We start from the raw sequence: 17,420 nt of genomic DNA on the forward strand, positions 1-17,420 counted from the left end.
GAGAACGAAATGAAATGAATGAATATTTTATAATAATTCTGCTTAAAGGAAATAAGTATCATGTAAATAGACTTGGTCCAAGCACAGAGCCCTGTGGAACTCCATAATTAACCTTAATGTTTGAAGACGACTCCGCATTTACATGAGTAGGTTGGAGTCTAACAGATAGATATGATTCAAATGCTGCACTCTGGTCTACAGAAATGAATCCACTGTCACAGACCATAGGAAGGTTGTTAGCAACACCCACGAGTGCTGTTTCTGTGACACTCTAAATCCTGAGTGAAACTCTCAGAATAAGCTGTTCCCTTGCAGATGATCAGTTAGCTATTTAATGAGGTTTGCTCAGGAATAGGATTTTGAGCTGGTGACATGCTTGAGAAATTCTCTGAAGACTGTTGTTTCTCTAGTTGCGATTACAGCTGTAACAATCAGTGAGCTAATACAGAGGAGTTTGAGATTCAAGCCTCATTTTAATTGTGTAACACAAGGCTGCATAATGAAATTGTGATGAACCCCCTGCATGCCTCCAGAAAACTAAATATGAGTGAATAAGCAGACAAGTGATAAAGTAATAAAGCCATTACTTGTGAAGTGTACAGGGTGAGCTCAGTACTTTCAGAGCCTGAGAGGAGAAACTGTCTGGAGTTTAGCGGTTTCAGATACTTCTGTATCACTTGCCAGATGGCAGCAGGGTGAACAGGCTGCAGCTGGGGTGAGAACTGTCTTTTAGTATCCTTTGGGTTCTTCGCAGACATCTCGTCTTACTGATATCAGTGACTCTGTGGGAGGCTTTAATCACCTGCTCCATATATTCTGTATCTGAGAGCGATGCTTATGATGCGTCACTTAAACTCCAGACTGATTTTGTTTTGGCAAAGTGTATATACAGTTATGTGTTTCTGCCATATCCAGTATAAAAATGACATTTTTGTATATATTTCTGTACAATTACGGTGCTTTGACACTGTTTTGCCACCTTTTTCTATTATGTACAAGCTCAGTACAGCTCAGAAATAGCAGCTAATTGAATTTATTTAAACATTTGCGCGTTCAATCAGGGCAGAAAAAAGAAAGCGGAAAGTGAAGATTGAACGTGTAACCGTGAGTCCTCACTCATTGTACACAAGGCTTCACATCAAGTCTTATTTTTATGGCTTTTGGCAGTGCTGTCAGCTCGGCCTACTTCTGCCCTGTCTATATTTAGGGCTGAATAATGCCCTGCTGGAAAGCTGTCCTACATTAACTGTGCTCCTCCGTGTCTGAATACCTGCAGGTGAACTCACCACCAGACACCTTTTCTTTCCCCGTGCCTCAGCCTGTCTCTGTGTGCCACTCAACCCATTTCAGCTCGCTTCAGTGCCAAGACAAGCAGGATAATGCTGCCATACAAAACCAAGACATGAATATGAATACAAAAATCTGGTCTATTGTCCTTTTTTAACGCTTTACTGCTTTTCTCTAGACTAGAATAATCCTTTAATTGTCCCACAAGGGGAAATTTGGTTGTAACAGCAGCCAGAAAGACACATATACAAACAAACAGTACACAGGACACAGGACAGAAACATACACAATTTTTCTTACATATTTACATATGGACAATGGTTACTATAAACAGAGTACTGTACAGTTATTAAATTAAATAAAAATAACCACAGATAAGAGGCAAACCAGGTTGTAGTGCGAATCAGTTGATTAAATTAATGCAGTTACAGCGCAGATGTAAACATCTATGTTTGTTGGGAGCAGTTCTGATTGTACAGTCTGACAGCTGCAGGGAGGAAGGACCTCCGGAAACGCTCCTTCATGCATCGAGGATGCAGCAGTCTCTCACTGAAGGAGCTCTGCCTGCGTTATTGTGTGTGGCTGTCAGTCTGCCGTCTCTTCGATCCTCTCTGGCCTTCCCCACAGCAGCAGGAGACTCGAAAGCTTTATAAATGGATGAATTCTCCGATCACGACTCAAAGGAAACCTGATTTTCTAGTCAGATGGTCTGACTTACTGCACAGAAAAAGCATCAATAGAAGCAATGTTCAGGGACAAACTGATTTCTGCTTATAAAAAATTAATTTTCTTTGGACTTTGCTCTCATGCAATGACACAATAGGCAATGTTTCCATTTTTTGCTTAGTCATTTAACTTCTCTAATAAAGAAAATATCTCTTTAAGAATAACATTGTCTGGTTCTAGTTTCAAGGATAGATTTCAATGTGTTTCGTGATTGAGAATTGATTGTTTTGGGGGTTTCCTCCCTTGAGATGCTCTGCTTTCACTGCAGCCACATTCACTTAAGCTTGATTGTAGGTTTCTCTCATCCAGTTCTGTCTTCAGTAACTCAGATGTATGCTATGCTGTTCTGAGATCAGGTGATTGAGATGGCTATTGAAGAATATCCAATTTCTTTGCCTTGAGAAACTCCTGAATTGCTCTTGCAGTATGCTTTGGGTCATTTTCTAGTTGCACAGTGAAGTCTGATCAGTTTTGCAGCAATAGGCTGAACCAGAGTAGAGAGTATATCCCTGTACACTTCACAATTCATCCTGCTACGTCTATCAGCTGTCACATCATCAATAAACACTAGTGACCCGGGTCCACTGGCAGCTATATGTGCCCATACCTTCACCCTGCCTCCAGCATGTTTCCAGCATGTCTTTCATTATTCATCTGACATTTTTTAGGTTAAGCATTTTATCTCTGACTTAAAAATAATAACTGGCAAGCTTAATGTATAAACGATGCAAGTGGTAAGGTGCTGTCCTAAACTCAGTGCAACAGGAGCTCCTTTAATCTCCATTAATCTGGACTTTTCCATAACTGCTAGCTGCCAGATGTCAGCATCTCCCCTCTTATATATTTCAAATGAAGCTTTCAGCGTGGATACACGCAGACCTCATTGCATGCTCGTGTTCCTGGCTATCTTCCTGTGATTGCTCGCAGCCCCACAGCTTTGGGACAGTAAATCTGTCATCGCCGTCCCTTTTAAACAGAGTTTATATGGAGATTATCCTCTGCACCGATTCACCAGAGGATCACTCATTGCTTTGCTGTTTACTTTCATGGTCCAACATTGCATCTCTTTGGATGAGAGGAGCACCTGCTGACTGTTAAATGACAATGTGGTGACGGACAAAGGGGTGCTCTGAAAACGTGACAGATTACATAAGAGACCCCTCAGCTAAAATAGATTGGCAGGGTATTAACGTGGGGATCACTGTGGTCTGAATCTGACACTGGTCTGGCCTGCACACAGTCTCCACATCGCCTTTTTTCTTTCTGACTTACGCACATAGTCGTTGATTGGACCATGGGGCAATGCTAATTGTGTGTGGGTGACTGTGAGGGATAAATGATCTATTGTGTATATGTGTGATAGAGTTTTCTGCTCTCCAAGCTCACTGGCACCAAAACTTTCCACTTTGAGTCAGCTGTCAAAATAACACTCATATAAATAGAGGAGGAATTAGCTGGCATGGCAGTGATTAGCACAACAAATACACTAATGTAACACACATGCGCACAACAGACACACACACAGGCCGGTCATCTTCTGACAGAGGATCTGACACTCAGATGAGCTCATTAATATACAGTGTTAAATCTTCAGGAATAATATTAAGCAAACATACTTGCACTTACACACATACACCATCCGCAAACACACACACACACACACACACACACACACACGCACGTGTCCTTCCTGCCAATTTTTTAATATTTGTATTTATCTTCACTGATTTTTTGCCTTTATTGGACTTAAGAAATAAATAAAATCATGAATTAATTAAGAAAAAAATATGTGGAGCAACAAAAATAAGTGGCTTGATTACAAGAATGAATATTGCAGCTCTGCTAAGGTTTGTGTTAAAGCCTTTCATGCAGTTCTGCAATCTGTCACATTAATATTAGTTAACATGTCCTGTGAAACAAGAAAAAGGTGAAATGCTACAGTATATTATTGTTTATTCATTTATTTATTTTTGTTTCATGGCCGTGCTTTCAGCTCTTCTGTGTAACCCGGTGACTCAAATTCTAGTGTTTAATAGTCTTTTACTTTGCATTAATAAGTCCACCCATAGAGTCTGAACGCAGCATTCTAACCAACCAAGTTTGTTTGTGTTTGCTGATAAGTTAACACTGCAGTGTTTTATCCACATAGCTCAAAAAACTAAAAGTGAAACCTCAGAATATGGATCCTAAAACCTGTGGGTGACGTCATGGTGGTTACATCCACGTTGGCAACCCAACGATCACTTCCTGTTTTATATTGTAATCGTTTGCCACGTATAGTACACTGGTGCGGTTGTTCTGCTTTCTGCTTTGTTATTGCCTTTGAGATATGAGATTTTTACCTGGTTTCCTGTTTGTATGTTGTATGTTGTGTGTTTGCTGAGTTAATTCTTTGATATTTGATGCCTCATTTATTTATTTAAAAAAGTAGTAGATTTAGACTAGAACTCCTGCCACAATGGTGCACTTAAGGATTGATTTCTAAAAAATGCTTTAACAGGTTGTGTGAATCCCATTTTCTCCTGTTTCTCTTTATCGGGATCACAGGGAGAAGGCGCTTACAGCCTATCCCATCTACCATAGGGCGAGAGTCGGGATACACCCTGGACAGGTCGGCAATCTGAGACAGGGTTAATGCGGAGAGCCCGGTGTTACCATTCACAGTCACAGTCACACCTATGGGGAATTTAGAGTGACCAGTTGAGCTAACCCCACTAATTGCATGTTTTTGGGCTCCGAGAGAAAGCTGGAGTACCTAAACAGAACCCACGCAAAATTTCTAATCACCCTAAATTGGTATCTTTCTGCATTTGGATGGTCTCTAAAGAGAAAATCGATGTTTTCGTAGGGCATGATCACAGTGATATTTGAGGAAATTCAAGCCAGGTAATCAATTATTAGCAGGACTATATATTACGAGCTAAAAAACCTAAGATTGTGCTGCCCAAACTTTGGCCGACACGCATCCCACACAAAATTATCAGGGAAATTAATATTGTACAGACTTTGTTTATGAGACGAGATTGCTTCCAGAACAATTGTAAGGTTTTGTGAATAAATACTTCTGCAGGTTGTTCAGAAAGCTGCTGCAGGGCTTCTGACTACCACTGCTAATTCAGTTCTTCTGACTCTCCGTTAACCTCAAAGTCTTTTTAGGTGGCTTTGACTTTTAGAGCTCTGCACAGACAAGCTCTGGTACACATCAGTAAACTTTTACATACATTAGCAGCAGGCCCCAGAGGTCATGTGATCAGTACCTGCTGACTGTGCATCAATCAAAACGGAGAACTGAAGTAGGCAGAGCTCTGTCCCACTCAGTCTGAGATCTGCTTTTTAAAAATGTTTTCCAAATTTGCTTTTGGGGGAAAGTTTTGACTGTATGGCTTCAGTGCTTCTCATCTGTCATACTGTAAATGTACTGCTGAAATAGTGGCTGCTCAGTCCTCAGTATGCTCTGAAAGCTTCACTTCAGATATTTTTCTATCTTTGTGTCTGTCCCTTGTGATTTCAATGCTCATATCAGGCACTCAGCTCTGAAGATACTCTTGGACGGATCTGCTTCATCGCTCTTCTACTCATGCTCTGTAGCTAATTTGGCTTGCCCGGTGCAGCTGATACTGGTAGCTGTCCAGGCACGAACATGCACAAGAGTGGGCATCGTGAAACTCAAGTATTGTTCAAAGTAAACGATTGCTGGCAGCACTGATGCTGAAAGAGCCAGGAGTCATTTTACAGAGAGATTAATCAGGCATTTGAAACTTCGGTCTCCAGAGACCAGAGGCTGCTCATTTATAGCGTGTGAAGCTCAGAATGATTTGATATAGAGAACTGTAAACTGACTTCATCCCCCTTATCACTGTCTCTGGCTTCATGATATTTCTTTTCACTACAATTGTGCTGGATCCTGCTGCATAAGTTTTAATCTGCTGAACTGTATACACTGATCAGACATGGCATTATGACGACTGGCGGGTGAAGTGAATAATACAGATTGTCTCTTCATCGTGGCACATGTTAGCAGGTGGGATATATTAGGGAACAAGTGAACATTTTGTCTTCAAGGTTGATGTGTTAGAAGCTCTTGTGGGCTGTGCCCTGTCTGCATTGGTCAGTATCTATCAAAAGTGGTCCAAAGAAGGAACAGTGGTAAACCAGTCACAGCGTCATGGGCAGCCAAGAGAGGCCTGTGTGGTGTGATTTAACAGACGAGCTACTTTAGCTCAAGTTGCTGAAAACGTTTGTGCTGCTTCTGATCGGAAGGTGTAGGAATACTCGGTGCATCACAGTTTATTGTGTGTCGAACTTCATAGCTGCAAACCAGTCAGGGTGCCCGTGCTGACCTCTGTCCCCTACTGAACGTGCCAAAAATGGGCACACGAGCATCCAAACTGGACCATGGAGCAATGGAAGGAGGCGGCTTGGTCTGATTAATCATGTTGTGTTTTACATCACGTGCATGTGCGTTGCTTACCTGGAGAACACCTGACACCAGTATGCACTACAGGAAGAAGGCAGTCTGATTCTTGGGTCATGTCATTCATGGGGGTGTTACTTTGACACATACCACCTACCTAAGCATTGCTGCAGACCATGCACACACATGGCTGTGGCCTCTTTCAGCAGGATAATGTGCAGTGCCGAAAAGAAAAAAATGGTTGAGGAATAGTTTGAGGAGCACACCAACAAGTTTAAGGTGTTGACTTGGCCTCTAAATTCCCAGATCTTACTCCAATCGAGCATCTGTGGGATGTGCTGGACAAACAAGTCCGATCCATGTAGGTCCCACATCGCAACTTAAACAGAGTTAAATGATCTGTTGCTAACTTATTGATGCCAGATACCACAGCACACCTTCAGGAGACTAATAGAGTAGGGTCAAAGGTGTTCTGGCAGCAAAAGGTGGAACAACACAATATTGTTGGTTCACAATCAAAACTATTTTCTTTATAAATGTTGTGATGCAAGTTGTTGTGCTTTCATTTATCAGTCACGCACATTAAACTGGGTTGTTGCCACTTACTGGGGCGATCGTGGCTCAAGAGTTGGGTATTCGTCTTGTAATCGGAAGGTTACCGGTTCGAGCCCCAGCTCCGACAGTCTCGGTCGTTGTGTCCTTGGGTAAGACACTTCACCCGTTGCCTACTGGTGGTGGTCAGAGGGCCCGGTGGTGCCAGTGTCCGGCAGCCTCGCCTCTGTCAGTGCACCCCAGGGCGGCTGTGGCTACACTCTAGCTTGCCATCACCAGTGTGTGAATGTGTGTGTGAATGGGTGGATGATTGTGTATAGTGTAAAGCGCTTTGGGGTCCTTAGGACCAAGTAAAGCGCTATACAAAAAATACAAATACAAAATACTGTAGAGAACTGCAGTTTTACAGGCTAGATAAGAGGAAAGTGAGTTAAATTAGCAAACACAAACACCGATATCAGCGTCTGCACTCCCTGCCTTATCATTATGAATCATCAGAAAGTGGCAGTCATGTTCTGCTACAGCAGATGCTCACATTTATTTTTATTTTTTTTTAATTCTATCTGCCTCACAGACGCTTTCAGCCCGTCGAGCTGAAAGCATTTCTCTGGTTTCGGTTGTTTATTACAGTCAGAATATTTTCCTCTTCTGTTTCTCTAATGAAAAGCATCCAGGTTACATTACAGAAAAGCGTTTTCCCAGAGATAAGAAATGCTTCCATTTCCATTCAGTGCTTCCATTAAAATGCAGCTTGTACAACAACAGTTCCTCCTGATCAGTGAAATTGTTTGGCGGCGCCCACATTTGTTGCCAATGCCAAACCATCTGCCACAAAGCAGCACTGACTCATCGGAGCCGCCTGCGCTCTCTTTTGAGAATCCATAATTTCCACAAGGTACCTCCTTTTCTGTCTCGTAACAATGTACTGCACCTTGCCCGGTGTTTCTCTGCGGCTCTGCGGCTCTGCGGCGCTGAAACGAACTCAGACCTGAGTATGTGGGTGCAGAAGTGCTGCAGATAAAAGAGCAGCCGTGGCTCAGAAGCTCAGCTGTGAGGCAACTGTGCAAGTAATACATAACTCTGGGGGTTGGTGGGGGGGGCATCCAGATTTCACGAGCAAGCACCAGGAGAAGGAGTGCTAGATGAAGACTAGACTAGATGAAGAACATGAGCTTTGGGAAAGGTTTCGCTCGAGGATCAATGTGAGTCAGTGTCAGGCAGAAGAAGAGGGAGAGGCAAATAAAATGAGATCAGGTATGAAGGCAGGTAGGCATTTATGACAAGATGGGTGCGGCCCTGTTCCTGAACCTCAGTTATTTCCAATCACACACGTCAAACCTATCCCACTCATTCAGCTTTATGCCTCATTGTCTGGTTCACTTGTTGGACTGTTCTGTCATGCCTCTGTTGCTCAGGCTTACACTGATTTGCACGTGTGAAAAAGTGTGCACACACACACACACACACACACACACTCACACACATACACACACTCACACACACATATATTGTCTCTTACGCTTTCTCTCTCTCGCTCACTCCCGACCTCGGCACCTATCAGTAGCTGATAATCTCACCAAAAAGTGGCGGCAGCGTTCGCTCTGATCCTGAGTTGCTGGGCACAGGCGGCGACAGATCCAGTGTCTGGAGGATAAACTTGATGCTCCAGCCTGCTGGTGTCCATTACTCACGATCTCACTGGTGCAGCCGATACCTTACCCCGAGCTTTCACGGCTTCTCTTTTCTGTCTGTGTCCACTGCCTTTATCTGTGAATTTTCTTTGGTAGTTCTACTCCTGGTTTCAAGCTTCCATCATATCTCTGTTGCTTCTTCGACAATTTTGTTATGACGTTACATCTCAAATAAGGGAGTGTCTGAGAACAATCCACAATTATGAAGGGTGGTGTGTGAAATTACAGCATTGTTTTGTTTGCTCATTTTTGTTCTTCTCTCTCAGGCAATGAAACTCTGAGGGAAACCCACAGGTGTGGTAAAGGGAGGGGAGAAATCAAAAAATAATGTGGTCACATACCAGAATTAAAGCAGAAACCCCAGTTTGCCCTGAAATAGCCCGTCAGTGTGCTTCATGATGCATACATTTTCTTTATTGAATCATCTGTATCTGTCTGAACTTAAAGCCTCTCATAAATCTTTCAGGTATGGGTTTCCAGAGGCCTTTCCAGATCAGCACCAGTAGTTCAAAGGAGCAGAAATGTGAAGAGGCTGAGTTTATATTCAGAATGAAAAGATAAGTCTTCTTATTTCCTACTGACAGCTATTTTTAAGCAGTAAAAAGCTGTGATAGTGGCACAGTCTGACTGACATCACATTCTCTGAGCAAAATGTTCAAGGCTTTAATCGATCACTGTTAAACTCAATAAAGAAATCCACCTATTTGAACACTTTTTGCAGACTTCATATACTCTTTTTCAACTACTCTGAACACATGTGATGCACAATTGTAGCCGCAGATGGCAGAAGCTAAACTCAACCACAGCTTGGGTGTTGTTGGTTGCAGAAGTACTAAAAATTGTTCTGGCTTGTATCTAATGATGAAAGCGATGAAAGCATTATAAACAGTATGAGCTCAGACTGCACAGTGTGGTGTGCACTGAAAACAAGATGTGGATCTGGTGAGTGTTTGAGGCGGAGTGGGGAGACTGTGTGTGTGTGTGTGTGTGTGTGTGTGTGTGTGTGTGTGTGTGTGTGTGTGTGTGTGTGTGTGTGTGTGTGTGTGTGTGTTTGGGAGCTAGTGGATGAGGAGGATGAGAAGAGCAAGACAAGAAGCAGTTGTTCAACTCAGTCTCCACAGACTCTCTGTGGTTTTGCTAATAGGGAAATTCAGAGGAAAATTATTTGTGTGATGGCTCCTGCAGCAAATCTATTTTTATACCTTGTTGTTACTATAAGCCTGTGTCCACATGGAAGAAAGTGAAACTCATCATGCAAAGGCTGGTCAAAGAAAATCAAATCTAAGTGTCTGTTTTAAAGGGATTCTGGCTGACTGCTGAGCCTCACCAATCAGCCCGTAGATCATTAAGCAATCTGATTAAGCGAGCTTCTGTTCAAAGTATCCATGACCCAGAAGAGAAGGACAAAACAAGCTGAATGAAAGCACCATTAAATGTGATCATTGTGCTTGAGTTTGTGGAAATAGGCAAGTTTCCCCAAACAAAAAGCTGTCTGTTTGCAGCGTTACAACTTGCCTGATCAGTCGGAGGTTTTGCATTCACACTTTTGACAAAAAGCTGGAAACTTTTAAGAGAGGTGTCTTAGTAGTTGTGTTAAACTGTAATAAAACTCTCGGAGTAGGGTGACACCAGCAGCCACAGACTTTAGAGCAGACAGACTGCTCTTTAAACCACACACACACACACACACACACACACACACACACACACACACACACACACACACACACACACACACACACACACACACACACATTTGTATTTATACCCTTGTGGGGACATCTCATTGACATAATGCTTTCCCTAGCCGCTTACCCTAACCCCACCCATCAAAAATGAATGCCTAATCCTGACCCCTACCCTAAACCTAACCATAACCTAATTGTAACCCTGACACCAAAACCACATTCTGAGTTTCAAAAATGCCTTCACGGTCCCCACGAGGGCTGTTTGTCCCCACAAGTATATTAAACTACCAACTTTTGGTCCCCATGAAGATGTCAATACCTGTTGTCCACACACACACACACACACACACACACACACACACACACACACACACACACACACACACACACACACACACACACACACACACACACTTAAATGTACCCAAGCACACTCTCTGAACCATGAGTGGCATCTCTGCAATCAACTCCTATAAGCCCCATGGGTCAGCTCTGTAACGTTAACACTTGTCTCTCTCTCCCTCTCTCTCACACACACACATACACACACACACTCTCTGTGTGTGTGGTCAATGACAACAATGTCTGGACTCCTTTTAACAGTCTCCTGGTGTCCATGTGAGTCTTCATTCACTTTCTTCCAGTTAATGCTTAATCAGCTTGTAGAAAACACACAGACAGGGCTCAGACCACAGCTGCATTATTGAACAGATGCCACAAGATTTTACTCCAACACAATTTACTTTTCCAAAGAAGAAGCAAGAGTCTGCTGACATCACAAACATAGTTTTCAATTAGTTATGGATTTTCTTAACGTAAAAGTTTGTTAATTTAGGAAAAGGGAAGAAAGCTCCAGGATCCTGTGTTGTTGGTTTAATTTCAGAATGAGTTATCTGAGTAATATTTCACACAAAATGTTGAGTTAATCTAATAATGAGGTTAGAAACATTGTTTTTGGGTCATCTCTCAAACTTTATTTCCTTAATTATCTAATATGAGAGCGCAACAACACTGAAGAGATGCAAAAAATGATCCCAACACACAAAAGCATAATTTTCACATTTAAACCACTTCATTATGTGATCTGCTTGTGTGTATAAGGAAAAAGGTTAGTCTTTCATCATTAACATTTAGTTTTAGAAGTGTATTTTAAAAAAGGTGTATAAGAGGAAAGCTAAAATAAAACAGTGTAGCTCTGCTGTTTTAACCTCAGCAGGCTGTCAGGCAAACTTTGCTAGCAGTGGCACTGATGTGAAATTCTAACAGAGTTAAACTTATAGGTAGAAACTCTGGCATACACATGCTGCATATAGCCGGATCGTGTTTATCCCACGAGGATACTCTGTGGAAAGTATCCTTTTAGCCAGAGCTCAAGCACACACATGTCCAACATGAGGGCTGAGCCGCGTGATATGACTTTATTTTTCTCGTTAAACTAGATTGTGAATAATTAGTTGCAATACGAAGTAATAAAGTAAAATCAAAATTTCAGTTGTAATGTACAAGTTAAGAGGTTTTGAAAGCAGGACCAACTAAAAAAAAATCAACCAACTATACATTTTTGTTTGTGCTTAGCACAAGGTCTATTTGATAACTTTCTTGATCTGTCTTAGGCGAGATGTTGTCAGATTTTCAGTTTTCCATTTTAAAATAACTTAATAGGGTTTTTCATCATATTTGTAAGGAAGCATAAAGCTGCCACCCAGGCAAAAGAAAAATAGAGCTATATCATGTTATAACGTGAAAAGTTTATTTTTCTAAAAATATACTTTTATGTTAGTACAATATACTTTTCACGTTTGAACATAATTATCACGTTATAACAAAAAAAACTTTCATGTTCTTACAATATAAATATTATATTGTAATAACGAGATATTATGTTGTTCAAACGTGAAAAGTATATTGTACTAACATGATAGTATATTGTAAAAACATGAAAAGTATTTTGTTAGAACAATAAACTTTTCACTTTCTATCCAGGGGTGCACATGGGCTGTCAAAATAAAAGCACCAGAAAACAAGTTGCAACACACGTTTGCGTACGTAGGATTTTCTGGAGGAGGACAGACATTTGTTTAGAAGATGTCGAAGAAGCAAGCTCCTTTAAGCAATTACTTTGGTGTTCCTCCACCTCCAAAGAAATGTTAGAAAGACTCCGAACCGCAAAAGAAACACGTATTCTTGGAAAAGTGGTTGCAGGAGGTGAGCTGGCTTCAAACAAATGATGAACGCACTGAGGTGTGGTTCAGAATATGCCATGAAAATCCCACTCTAGCGGACAAAAACAGTGCCTTTTATATGTACGCAAACGCGCGTTGCAACTTCTTATCTGGTGCGCGTCTTTTATTTTGACAGCCCAGGCGCACCTGCGGACTACTTATGTGCACCCCTGTTTATAACGTGATATGGCTCTATTTTTCTTTTGCCTGGGTGGCAGCTTTACGCTTCCATAAAGCTTGTCTTTAAAGTCTTTAAAGAAATTTAACTGCCTCCAATTATATGACTACTGGTCAAAACTCCCAAGCTGATGAAATTAACAGTTCTGTGACAGCCATTCAGGGAACCTTACTTCATATTTGCATATGAAGTAATGTTAGCTGCTTCTGTTGTATCTTTTATTTGGGTAAGCTTTAGATATGCATAGATCATAGATATTTCAACCACATCCCAAAGGTGCTCTATTACACAGTGAACTCACTGATGTGTTCAAGGAGCCCGTTTGAGATGACTTGAGCTTCGTGACACAGAATGTTATCCTGCTGGAAGCGTCAGAAGATGGGTACACTGTGGTCAGACTCAGGTAGGATGTGGTGCTGAAATGGTGCTAAGCTGGTATTACAGGCATACTAATAAAATATCTCCTACACCATTACATCGCAATCAACAGCCTGAAACACTGATACAAGACAGGATGGAGCCACGCTTCATGTTGTTTACACAAATTTCTGACCAAATCTAGCCTTACTAGCGCTAGCCTCTGTTTACTGTTTTTAGCTAACAAGAGTGGCCCCTGGTGTGCTCTTCTGCTGCTGAAGTCAGTCTGCTTCAAGGTCCATTGTGTTATGCATTTACAGATACTCTTCTGCACACCTTCACTGTAACAACTATTTGAGTTACTGTTGCGTGATCGGCTGATTAGATATTTCCATTAAAACCCATAAAAGTGCACATTGAACGTAGGTATGTGCGGTGCATGTGTGTATATATTATGTAAGATTTAGAGCCCCGCCACTCTATATAAAGCATTAGAGTAACAACATAACCCTCTCTACAGGTTATCTGAGGTCAGCAGTTGAAAGCTTTGCTTGTACATCCCTTATCTAAGAGGGTTGTTGAGGTAAAGAGTCATGTGAGAGGGCCTCTTATCCAGAGGCTCTCTCACATAAAAGTGGACAGTATAAGGAAGGCAAACAGTAAAAACTGATTTGTTTCTAAGTGTTGGTAGTAATATAGAGTTTTTGTTAAAGCTAAGCAGAATGTATAGCTTTCGGCGTGACTGGAAGTGCGGCTGTGACTATCCCTGTATGACATTCAGGGTTGTTATCTCTCAAGCGTCTACTCATTTTTGTGTGACTTCCTGCCTACGCTGATATAGCTTGCTTTAAGTGTTTCATTCAGGAACTTGTACCATGATTTTTATTAGCAATGCGGTCAGAGAGTAAAAATAGCTAAAGGAAGGGCTAAATCAGCAGTTCAAATACGCTGTGCATACGTTTTTCACAGCAAGCATGCTACTAAAATGTTTCCAACCTTTCATAAAAAGTTAAGGCCACCAGGTTTTTCTCCTTTTAATGATTCTTATTAAACTGCTACTTATTTAACAAGTAAAGGTGCAATGATACTGCAGCTCATTTCAGCCATCCTGCATAGAGCAGGGTGCTGGATGAGCAGAAACGACGGCCCACTGGTGGTGTTGAATGAAAGGTCAGAAGAGAGGATGACTGAAGTAATCAGGACTCCAGGGACCGCTGAGGTTTGCATGCCAAACATTCACCCTGTCCAAGCTGTTGCATTATTGCTTTCTAGACCAGTCATTACCCCCATTTCATGCCCTGCAGCTGTGTGAAATAAAGCAACTGTTTAACTGTCAACTGTCCAAAAGTAAGAATAAGAGAAAAGTCGATATCGCTTCTCCTCAGACGTCTCCTCTGATCACTGAAAGAGGTGCAAAACTGCCATTTTTGAAGCAAGAGTTTCTACAAAGTCTGGCTGCGGACCATAAATGTGGCTATGTTAAGGGCAAGAATAAAAGAAATAAAGGCATTAACACAAGCACTCACAATAAATGACCAGAAGGTCAGTGTGAAAGGAACATTTGCAGAAACATTTATGTGCTGACGTCAGAGAGGATGTACAAGTACGAAGCACAGCGGGGAAAGCAATTAGACTGATCACTTTCCTACTGCCTACTCAAGTCCTTAGAACACAAGTGATTTACTGAAATGCATACAAACACACACACACACACACACACATACAGAAATGCATGTGTCCACCCCGGATGGCATCCTGTATGGGTCTAACATGCTCAACATGCGCAGGGCACAGTCAGATCGTGTTGCTTTGTAGCACCGTATACAATTACAGCAGGTGTCAGAACAAACTCTGCGTATGCGGGTGCACGGCATTGCTCATGTTGTGAGGACCTAAATCTGTTTAGACAGTCACATCACAGACTGGAACTGTCTTAAGTGGACAAAAATCAACTCCACTACAATGCAGATCACTCAGTTTTTTATGTTGAAGACATGTTAGAAGATTTAGATTTAGGGTACAGCGATGGATATGCAACTGCCTGCGCATGCATGGTCAAATGAACCTGTTAAATGGGCAACAGATAAGCTATTGCATTAGCTAAATAACACTTTGCTGTAAGCTTCACTGTCACACCTACATCTGGGTGCAAAATTAAGACAGAACCTTACAACGAAAACGAGAACAGGAGAAATGTCGCTTTCCCTTTTCTCAGTTAGTTGGATGTTGGGACAGCTGGAGTAGGTCTCATTGGGCTTTTTTTCTTTCATTTTTGGCAAAAGAAAAGAGGCCATAGTTGGAGAAGGCAAAGAAGATAAAAAGGGGGACAGGAATAGAGACTAAAAGTAAAACAAGCCTGAACTTTTGGCAGGCATGCAATCGAAGGAAAGAGCTCCAAGACCTAAAAGGGTTCAAAAACAAAATTTAGTTGACATTATTTCTATCAGTAAGAAGTTTTTCCCATCCCCAGAGGGGATGAGATGTGCTTTGCTGTGCCCCAGAGCCCAGACAACTTCCTCAATACTGTGGATGTCTTTGGAAATAGCATAAAGAAAGCTTCACATCTTTATTGTCCATAAATATCTTAGCTGGGCACCTTCACAAGACTCCGCTATACCTGCAGGTAGCAGATATGGCATGGGAGTCCCCTTAGATAGATCGTTAAACAGCCATCATGTATGTGTGTGTTCATGCTTTCCTATGGGAAACACACACACAGTTTGAAGAATGGCATAAATTTTAATTTAAAGATCTGGAATGAGTGACACTGATACTTCCACCGTTCAAGAATGCAAAACTGTCCACTCAGTTTACAGCGATCGTGTGTCATAACATTTCCAAATAGCTCATTGGCTCTTAAGTAAGAGGTCAGAGGTCATGTCAGAGGTTCTTTCATTCTTTCTCCTACCTGTATTGCCTCATCCACATGCCTTCCAGTTTTAAGACATGATTTTAACATTGACTTACGAAAGTTTGACTTAAGTTTTAATCGGTTTTGTGACCTAATTCTAAAAAAGCAAAAGTGCATTTACTCTGAGTTCTTTGTATGTCATTTATTTGAGTTCCTCCTCACACAGAGACAGCTGTGATAGGCTCCAGTGCCCCGGGACTCTAAGCTGGATAAGCGGTAAAGAAACATCATGGCAGGATTTTAGGACTCAAAACATTAGAAACTATATTATAGTGAATATTGCAAAGTAGTGATGTACATTAAGATACCCATCTGATGAATTCTACAACTGCAGAATTAGTGGCATCACTAATCCAATAACAAAAAGTAATATAAAAATTTGTGTATAAAGTATTTTTTGGTTTTGGCACTTTATTTTGAAACTAATGTTGAATCCCTGGGTTTTACTCACACACACCCCACGATACAAGATCATCACAATACTTCACTAATGATGTGGTTTTATTGCAATTTTTGAATACACTAAGGTATCCTGAGTATTGCAATGACATTTATTGTGATTTATCACCCTTTTATTAAAACGGCAAGTTATGTCCACAAAGTTAAATTTTGTCTTTATTTTTTTATCCAATAAGATTGTCAAGCATACAAACGCTTTCACTAAAACCTGCTATAAAATGTTTCCACAAGCTGGAGTCACTCTGCTATCAGTCTGCAAACAAACGGGGTCAAGGTGGCAACTGCATGCAATCTGTTTCTGATAACACAGCAATTAACTATGATAAATCATTAAAAAATCTCATATCTGGTGCTTCTCATTTAAAAGAAATTTCACATTTTTTTAAATTTTTTTTTTTTAATGCTCTTTTATACTTGCAAGGAGGTTGCTGCGCAATTTCTACTCCTGTGGCTGAGCCATTAGCTTGCTCAGAATATCACGCTGTGTCCAGTGTTGGCTGGTGTTTCAGTCGAGCTGATTTAATGCAACTTCCCTCAGCTAACATTATCTCAGGACGGTGGTGGTGCACGGGATTTATTGAATAAAATGTTGAATTAAACAACTGTTTTTTAACTTCCACTCTGTGCTACTGCTAATTTTATATTGAGTATTTCTCCTGTAATGTTGCTATGACACATATCTAATCACACGTTTAACTTATGACAGCCAGATATAGACATTTGGTAGTAGGTGAACTTTGAGTTATGAGTTGTTTTGCTGAGCTAATGCCTTAACACTGGAACGAGTTATGTCATCTTCAAGCTGCTTTCATTTGTTCTTCTTGACATTTACATTTTTGTATGCAGATACAAACTATGTGGTCTGGAAATCCCCAGCTGTACCCACTTGTTTGATCTGTCATGCCAAGCAGTCATCTGATTGCCTCTTTTATCAA

Source organism: Neolamprologus brichardi, chromosome 12 (genome assembly GCF_056152115.1).
Source record: "Neolamprologus brichardi isolate AB-2024 chromosome 12, ASM5615211v1, whole genome shotgun sequence".
NCBI lineage: Eukaryota > Metazoa > Chordata > Actinopteri > Cichliformes > Cichlidae > Neolamprologus > Neolamprologus brichardi.